General features: G+C 35.0%; 1 pseudogene; it reads right to left on the reverse strand.

Annotated features, from left to right (window-relative positions):
- Positions 1-4,477: 4,477 nt before the first annotated feature.
- LOC143545594 (subtilisin-like protease SBT5.4) lies at positions 4,478-7,648 on the reverse strand (annotated as a pseudogene).
- Between the last annotated feature and the right edge of the window lie 603 nt (positions 7,649-8,251).

The raw sequence follows: 8,251 nt of genomic DNA on the forward strand, positions 1-8,251 counted from the left end.
CATGGGAGGTTTAACAGCTATGTATCTTGATCTTCAGCAAAAGTTATTTTAGAAATTCGGAGATGAATTCAAAAGCAATGATGATTTGGTTTATCAAACTCCCACTGTTGATCAAGACAAAGACTCTACTATTCGTCCAGCCGACGACATTGGTATTAGCCGACAAGAGGAATCAGAGTCTCTAAAGCAATACCTGGATGCATCACCGGTCACCAAAGAGAAATTAGACAGAATTCAGAAGAAACTACTTGAAAAGGGAAAGAAGAAACTGCTGGTGATGAATAACTCAAATCAGAATGTTGTATCACCGGATCACCCAGACAGGTTTGTTGTTACGCTTCAAAAGGGATTCTCTGAAAAATACGGTTATTGATCTGGAGTTCTATCTTGGGGTTTCGATGCAGACAAGAGTATGTGGTGGGTTAAGAGAAAGTCGGGAACAACTGAGTACTACAAGAAGATGATAGACTTTGCCTCATGGACCAAAGTGGATCTTAGTGACCTAATAAATTCTCCATTCACCAACCCATCCAATGACAAGCGTGGTCGAGATTTCTGGAATTTTCTAAGACATGAAGTTGATCGAGGCTTTCCAAACATGACAACTGCAGAATCCTTTTTAAAGAAAGCCAAAGGTGTCTTGGATCCAAAGACTGGGAAAACAATGGTGAATGTGATGTGGCCTCCCACAAAGAAAGCTACTTACATTCCTGTACCAGATGCCATTCCTGATGGTACATTGGAGAACATGAGATTCTGGTTCTATGACTCTGTTATTGCCACGGTTGTTATCAAACTACAAAAGGGAAAAGGTCAATATCGATTCGTTGATCCTAAGGATTTGTTGAAATTTGGAGAAAAGGATATCAAGACGCTCAGCATGTTACAGATTGTAGCTGATGGACTTTTTGAAACAGCCGCCAAAGAATACACGAGCATGGTTGCGTCTATCATCAACAACAAGTTTTGGGCTGGAGCGTTGAAGGATGCTGATATAGACTACATGGAGCACGATTAAAGATAAAGCTACAAACAAAGGGGGAGATTGTTGGACCAACTTTATGTGGTTTGTACTTAATATAGTTATGTTGGGCTTGGGCGTGGGTTCCATGTAAACCGAGAACACCTTTGTGTTCTCGGTGGGCTTTTATGTGTTTTGAGCCAGTGTGTTGGTTTCCCTATATATAGGTCATATTGTGTATAGGGTTAAGGTTGTTGGTTTACTAGTTGTTGATTCCAAGTCATTGTAATCGCATTATTGTAAGTGCTTAAGCACCAGATGCATTGTTAATATACGTGTGTTTTGAAGCAATTCCGTGTTACCCTACTTGTTAACTCGTGTTCTTGAATCACCAAGCATAGGTATTCCGCACATATACTTGTCATATTGATATCATATTTGTATTGATGTCATATGGTAAATGTAACTCATCACCTATGGACAGAAGTGATACATCAAAAGTTCATTCAAGTTAAGCCTTTATGTTTTGTAAAATTTTATAATATTTAAGTATTTACAAAACATTTTAATGAGCTAATAGCAAAAACTTTCTAGGTAAAATTAAGGATTTCGAGAATAACGTTTTCAGGTAAATTATAGTTTTCAGATGATATGGGTTCTTGGTTAATAGGTTTTCGAGTATTATGGGTTTTCGGGTAAAGTAATAAGTTTTCCTGAAAATTAGCGTGTTTGCGGGAAAAAGATTGGAAAACTATTCAAAAAAAAACTGTATAAGGCCATAAAGTTTAAAATCCGAGAACTCTAAAATCTAAAATTAATATTATCCTAATTAAACTGAAAACACAAAAAAAAAATAATAAAACCCATACAATTAATTCCGTAAACTAGTTGATCCAAAAATTGATTTCGAAAACTAAAAGGATAATAATAAGATTTGGTTCAAATCTTTTAAGGATTAACAATTATATCTATTTCCTATTTTAATGGGATTCAAATCTTTTAAGAAAATACCAAAAATTTTAATTTATTCAAGATTTGAAAAATTATATCCCTAAATTATCTTTAACAGATTTTAATCCAGATTTGAACCAAAATATGCTATAATTTTCAAAAACTATGATGAAAACGAACACCATCGTCGAAAATTTTAATTATTAGACATATACAAAAACTGGAATCGAAATCTTTAAACATGATTTTAACATATTTCGAAAATATTTGGGTTTATTAAATATGAATTTTATAAGCACACGTTGATACCACATGTTGATCAGTTCTTCATGTAAGCAATAGAAAACATGAATAATAATAAACCTATAAACCTGTTACAGCATGGAGAGTAGTAATCGCAGTTGAGTATGATGCAGTCGACATATTTGTCATCTTGATCGAGTTCCCCTTTAGGATGTATAATTAAGGATGGTGTTAGGGTTCTTGAGAGGAACCCGGTTTAGTAGAGAGGAGACACAAAATTATCATGTGTGTGTGGTTAGGTTATGATATTAATATTTATCTCTCTTATAAATATACCAAAGAGGAAACCCTTTGTTAGTTAATTAAAGATAAGAGGAATAAAGTGCCATTTTAGTCATTGTGGTTTGGCAAATAATGTGAATTTAGTCCAAAAAGTTTATTTTTTGCATATGGACCCTCCATGTTTTCCAGTTCTTGCCAATTACATCCAAATCACTAACCCCGTTAAATTTTATCGTTAAGTCAGGGGTAGACATTTCTTTTCACTATTTCTTTATTTTGATACTTATTTCAGTGAACTGCGGTTTTTGTCCTTATGGTTTGTCCAAATCAACGGTTTTAGTCCAATAGTTTTAAGTTTGCAATTTTCTTCCCTATGGTTTCATTTCAATTGCAATTAAACTTGGATTCCCTAATCTCATTAAGTTTGGTTGTCAAACCCATCAGTGTGCTCTTCACGTGAGGGGCAATTTTGTTCCTTCTTTTCCCTTTTTTCCTCAATTACACCCCAGCCCCTCACGTGAGGGGTTTGCGAATTAGGGCTGAGGTTTATTTGGAGAGAAAAAAGACAAAATTGATCGTCACATGAGGGGCACACAAATGGGTTAACGATAATACTTAACAAGATTAATAAATTCGGGTTTAATTGCAAGTGAAATGAAACCATAAGAAAGAAAATTGCAAATTTGAAACTACTGGAATAAAACTGCAGATTTTGACAAACCAGAGGGACGAAAACCGCAGTTTACTTAAATAAGTATTACAATAAAGAAAGAGTGAAAAGACATGTCTATCTTTGACTTAACGATAATATTTAATGAGGTTAGTGATTTGAATGTAATTGGCAAGAACTGGGAAACGTGGAGGGTCCATATGCAAAAAATAAACTTTTTAGACTAAATTCGCATTATTTGCCAAACCACAATGACTAAAATGACACTTTACTCAAGAAAGAACAAAGCAAGAAATCTCAAAGCAAGAAAGTTTAGCAAGAATTCATCAAAAGAAAGAAGTAAGTAAGAAAGAAAAATCTCAACAAGAAAGAACGAAATCTAAGCAAGAAAGGAAGAGAATCTGTCGGTTTCAAGATTAAGGGGGAGTACTGAAAGTTAATCTTGAAACGGTTCATTAAGTTGAAGGGGCTAAGTGAAAGAATTTTAGTAAGTTTATTTTGGTACATTTATTTAGTATGGTAAGAATAAACTAGTTATTTAGTTTTCTAAAATAAGTTGTCTTGTTTTGCAAGTTGTTAGATTAGTATAAATAGATGGTTAGGGTTTATGTTATTTGTAAAAGTTAAGAATTATAATATAATAAGAAAAAAGTCGATCTTGATTGAGATCAAATATTGTGTTCTTGAGCCTGATTTCCAACATTCAATTATCCCATTTCAATTGTGAACCTTTTTAATATTGGCTCCAACAATAATACCTGGGTGTAAGAAAGGCAAAGTATTAATCTGCAACCCAAGCACACTCGCCATGTTACCGATCTCCAACTCTCCAACATCGCATCCAAAATTTAGCACCTCAAAAGTCTAGCAATGTTAGCAATATTTGACCTTGATCACTCTCCAACTATCATGGCATTACGGAAGGAGAGTTTTGTTAATTTAGGAATTCTAATATGTCAAATAAATTAAATTTAAATGTTAGGGATTCTCATATGTCAGATAAATTAAATTTAAATGAATATAAGACAGCAAATTAACCTAATGGAATTAGAATATGTTAAAAAGTTGTAAAGTAGCACAAGACAACTTATTTGGGATTGCAGATGAAAATAAGTTTACCGTGAAATAAAGATAAATTTCCAGTCGTCAATTTCTTCGAATACATCTGTAAATGATCATCAAACCATAATAAAACTACATTCCATACAAATAAAACCACAAAAAATTCAAGAAAATAATAATATTCACCACATAAGTTCACCATATTAATCCTAATGTTCCACTAGTATAGCTGTAAAATAAAGTAAAAACTAAAAAAACTAATGAATAAGTAACAAGCAATTACTTACTCTATCAACTACTAATTTGGCTTAGGCCACAGATACCACAATGGGGCTCTTCACATGGTACTGCTTGCCATTAGACCATATTAGTTCACCAAAGACATACTCTCTAATTACATTTGTTCCATCAGCTTTCATTGTCAACTCAAACTTCTGTTCTTCACCCTTCTTCCGAAACACAAGAGTGTTCGGCTTCACATCCACTGATATCCCAACAGGGTTCTTGACTCTAACTGTATAGACGCCAGGTGGGCCCACATTCTTCAATCTTCTTGTGACGGTGACGGTACCGTTAAGTTTGTGGACAGTTATGGACGGGTAGTTCAAGTCTAAGATGCTGTACTTTTCAGGACATTGGTAAGGATGATCAGAAAACTTTTGAATAATGTCTTTGTCGTATGATCCTCTAGAGCACAGGAAGTCAAGATAATCATTTGTAGCTAAGTCGTAAACCAGTCCAGGATTCATTGCACGATTTGGATCGATATGTCCTGCACCACGGCTAAATGGGCTTGCCTCATTTTTCGTTTCATCCAGCATCGGGCTCCCTCTGTTGTCGTTTGTATTTGCTGTACAAATACACCACGAGATATTAATCAGTTACTAAACTAACATATTAACAACAGTTGATAACTAACTCGTGAGATCATCTTAAGCTTACCAGTGGTCATGATGGCGGATTTGATGGCAGCAGGGCTCCAGTCAGGGTGGATACTTTTGAGGAGACCGACAACTCCAGCAACATGTGGGCAAGCCATTGAAGTGCCTGAATCTATATTATATGGTAATACTGGTTTTGGATCTTCGGAGAATGCTGCAATGATATTCACTCCAGGCGCGGTAATATCAGGCTGTCGATATTTATAAATATAAGATTATTAATTTTCAGTTAGTGACATGCAAACCAAAATATCAGTTAGAAGAACAAAAACCTTAAGAATCTCTGGTGTGATTGAATTCGGCCCCCTGGAAGAGAATGCTGCCATAAATGGAGCAGGCTTTATGTTTACGGCATCATTAGGAGGCGTTACGTAGCCAGATGGTTCACTATATCAACATAACATATAATATCATGTCAGAAACATAATGAATAATTTAGAGGTAGCAAAATGGGCTAGTTTCTGGTTGATGGTAGTTACTTGGTAGAGTTGAGGTAGGCATAGAGACGAAGCCCATCCGCATATGTAATGTGTGTTGCTGGAAGCACATGAGGATCAGCTATTATTTCATTACCATCGGCTTCATCGTTGCGAAGAATCATGCCAGCAGCCCAGCACGTGCAGCTTCTATGCCCTTGTCAACCCTATCAACATTTCCTCCTCTTAAGCACACCAAGATCTTCCCTTGAACCTTCTTCGGGTCAAGCGCACCTGGAGTGCAAAGCATCCTACACATACACGCACACAATTAATATTAATATACAAAGGCGCAAGAAACTAGGAAACTGTCTCAAGAAAATAAAAATACTTACGCGTCCATCATCGTTGCGTTTTCAGCTTTAGTATTTGCAGCATTAATTAGAGGATACAATCCAAAATGTGGCAAGGGTTTGGACATGCTTAATCCCTGTTATTAGAAAGACACAACAAAGAAAAACGAGATGTTAAATGATAGCCCAAACGGAAAACAAGATAACTGATAAACTAATACAGTATGGATGTTTAAACCTTTAAGTTAAGCCCACTTGCAAGATGAACAAAGGATTGAAACTCGTGGTCAATCGTGCTAGCCCCTACAGGTATAACCCAAGGAGACACATTGGTGACCGATCCAGGTCTAGGCCCGTCATTCCCTGCAGAAAACACAACAGTGATGCCTTTCTTGACAGCATGGAATGAGGCAATGGCTAGACCATATCCATGTACTCAGCAGGGATCCCGCCAAGAGATACCGAAAGCACATCAACACCATCATGAATGGCTGATTCAAACCCTTTGACTATATCTGCATCATCACAATCACCTCCTAGGACGCCCATAGGTGGCCAGCAGACCTTGTAAGCTGCCACTCGGGCCAGTGGTGAACCACCTTTAGCAGTTCCATTTCCGATTCCATTGATACTCACTCCTCGGACAAAGTTACCACCGGCAGTAGATAATGTATGACTACCATGCCCCTCATGGTCACGCGCATTGTTCATTGAAGGATCCATCTTTCCATATATGGCTTGATAACCTTTGTTATAGTACTTGGAACCAATAAGTTTACTGCAAACATCACCAACATATAATCATATAAACTTTGATATATTTTTAAGCGAACAATACCAAAGAAGTAATATTCTTACTTGTTGCAAGGAACTAAGGTTCCATTCTCACATCCACCCTTCCACCTAGATGGAATGGGCCCGTAACCATCGCCATTAAAGCTTTTCGATTCGGGCCAAACACCTAAAATTTCATAATATTGTACAATAAAAATTAGAAACCGAATAACACTCAAATTTTGTCATTAGTAAAGCACATAACATTTTACCAGTGTCAAGATTGGCAATGATGACGTTTTCACCAAATCTTACTTTTGTCCACAAAGTTGATGAACCGATGAAACCATTCTTTTCAAGGTTTAAGAAATCCCAAGACCGGGTTGTGTGTAGTTTTCGCCCAACATTCTGGATCACGGTCACCACGTCCGGATGCTCTACAAGATGCAAATGTGAATTAATTCCAAATTAATTATCTTGCAACATATTATAACTAGTGTTATAAGAACATAACAAACCTGCAATTTTAGCAGCATCTTCTTCGTCAAGAAGAGTTGCGAAGCCGTTAAACTGTTTATTGTACGAGTAAATCATGGCCTCATCAACCCTCTCTTTGCTGTTTCAAAACATAATGATGAACAAATAATTAGTACTTTGATCGAAAGTGAACAAAATATCTTTCGTTTTCGTATAAAGATCATTAATTACCTCCCTAATATCGAACCAAGAAACTCCAAGTGAGATTCTTTAATCTGAGATGATCCAAGTTCCCTATCTAATCCTCCGAGGTAGACTATATAAGACTGTGATAAAAAATTTATACATAAAAAAGTTAATTTACAGAAAAAGAAAAAACAATAATGAAACCCATGCACATATGAATGCATGAATGCTGCTTCAAGTGGTGAAAAATTAACCTTTTTGATTGCGAAAGACGACGACTGCAGCACACATGCAGTGATGAAGATGGCAACAAGAACTCTACACAACTTCATGTTCTGCATTTGTTAATTGATCTTTGATGGAGTTTTGGTTGAGGTTCTTGATGAGATTAATTAATTAATTAATTAATTAATTAATTAATTAATTAATTAATTTATATAGCCTCAAGTTGAATTTCAGTAGAAATAGGACTCCTGTTCAAGAGCTTTATCCGGATTTATAAAATAAAGATTAGTAATCTGTAATTTGTTTAAATGAATATATATTCAACTTTAACGGCATCTTAATCGGGAAAAACATATATTTATATTTTATACCAACTTAAATCACTTTAATTTAATGCTATCATTGTACACTATAATTTGATGAGAATACAAATTAAAACTTATTATTATTATTATTATTATTATTATTATTATTATTATTATTATTATATGATTAAGTTGAGAAGTGAGGAGCACCAATTAGGTTAATAATAATAATAATAATTCTATTCAATATAATTATTTTATTGAGTTTTTGTTCGGTATACCTTTTGTTATATAAAAGCTGAAATTCAATAATGAAAATAAAAATCATAGTGTTGTTAATTGTGAAGTTTGTGTGAATAAAATCTCTTTTATTGTTACATGACAACAGAACATGATTTTGATAGT

Source organism: Bidens hawaiensis, unplaced genomic scaffold (genome assembly GCF_021521415.1).
Source record: "Bidens hawaiensis isolate Kalapana, Puna unplaced genomic scaffold, B.hawaiensis_p1.1 tig00013985_1, whole genome shotgun sequence".
Classification (NCBI taxonomy): domain Eukaryota; kingdom Viridiplantae; phylum Streptophyta; class Magnoliopsida; order Asterales; family Asteraceae; genus Bidens; species Bidens hawaiensis.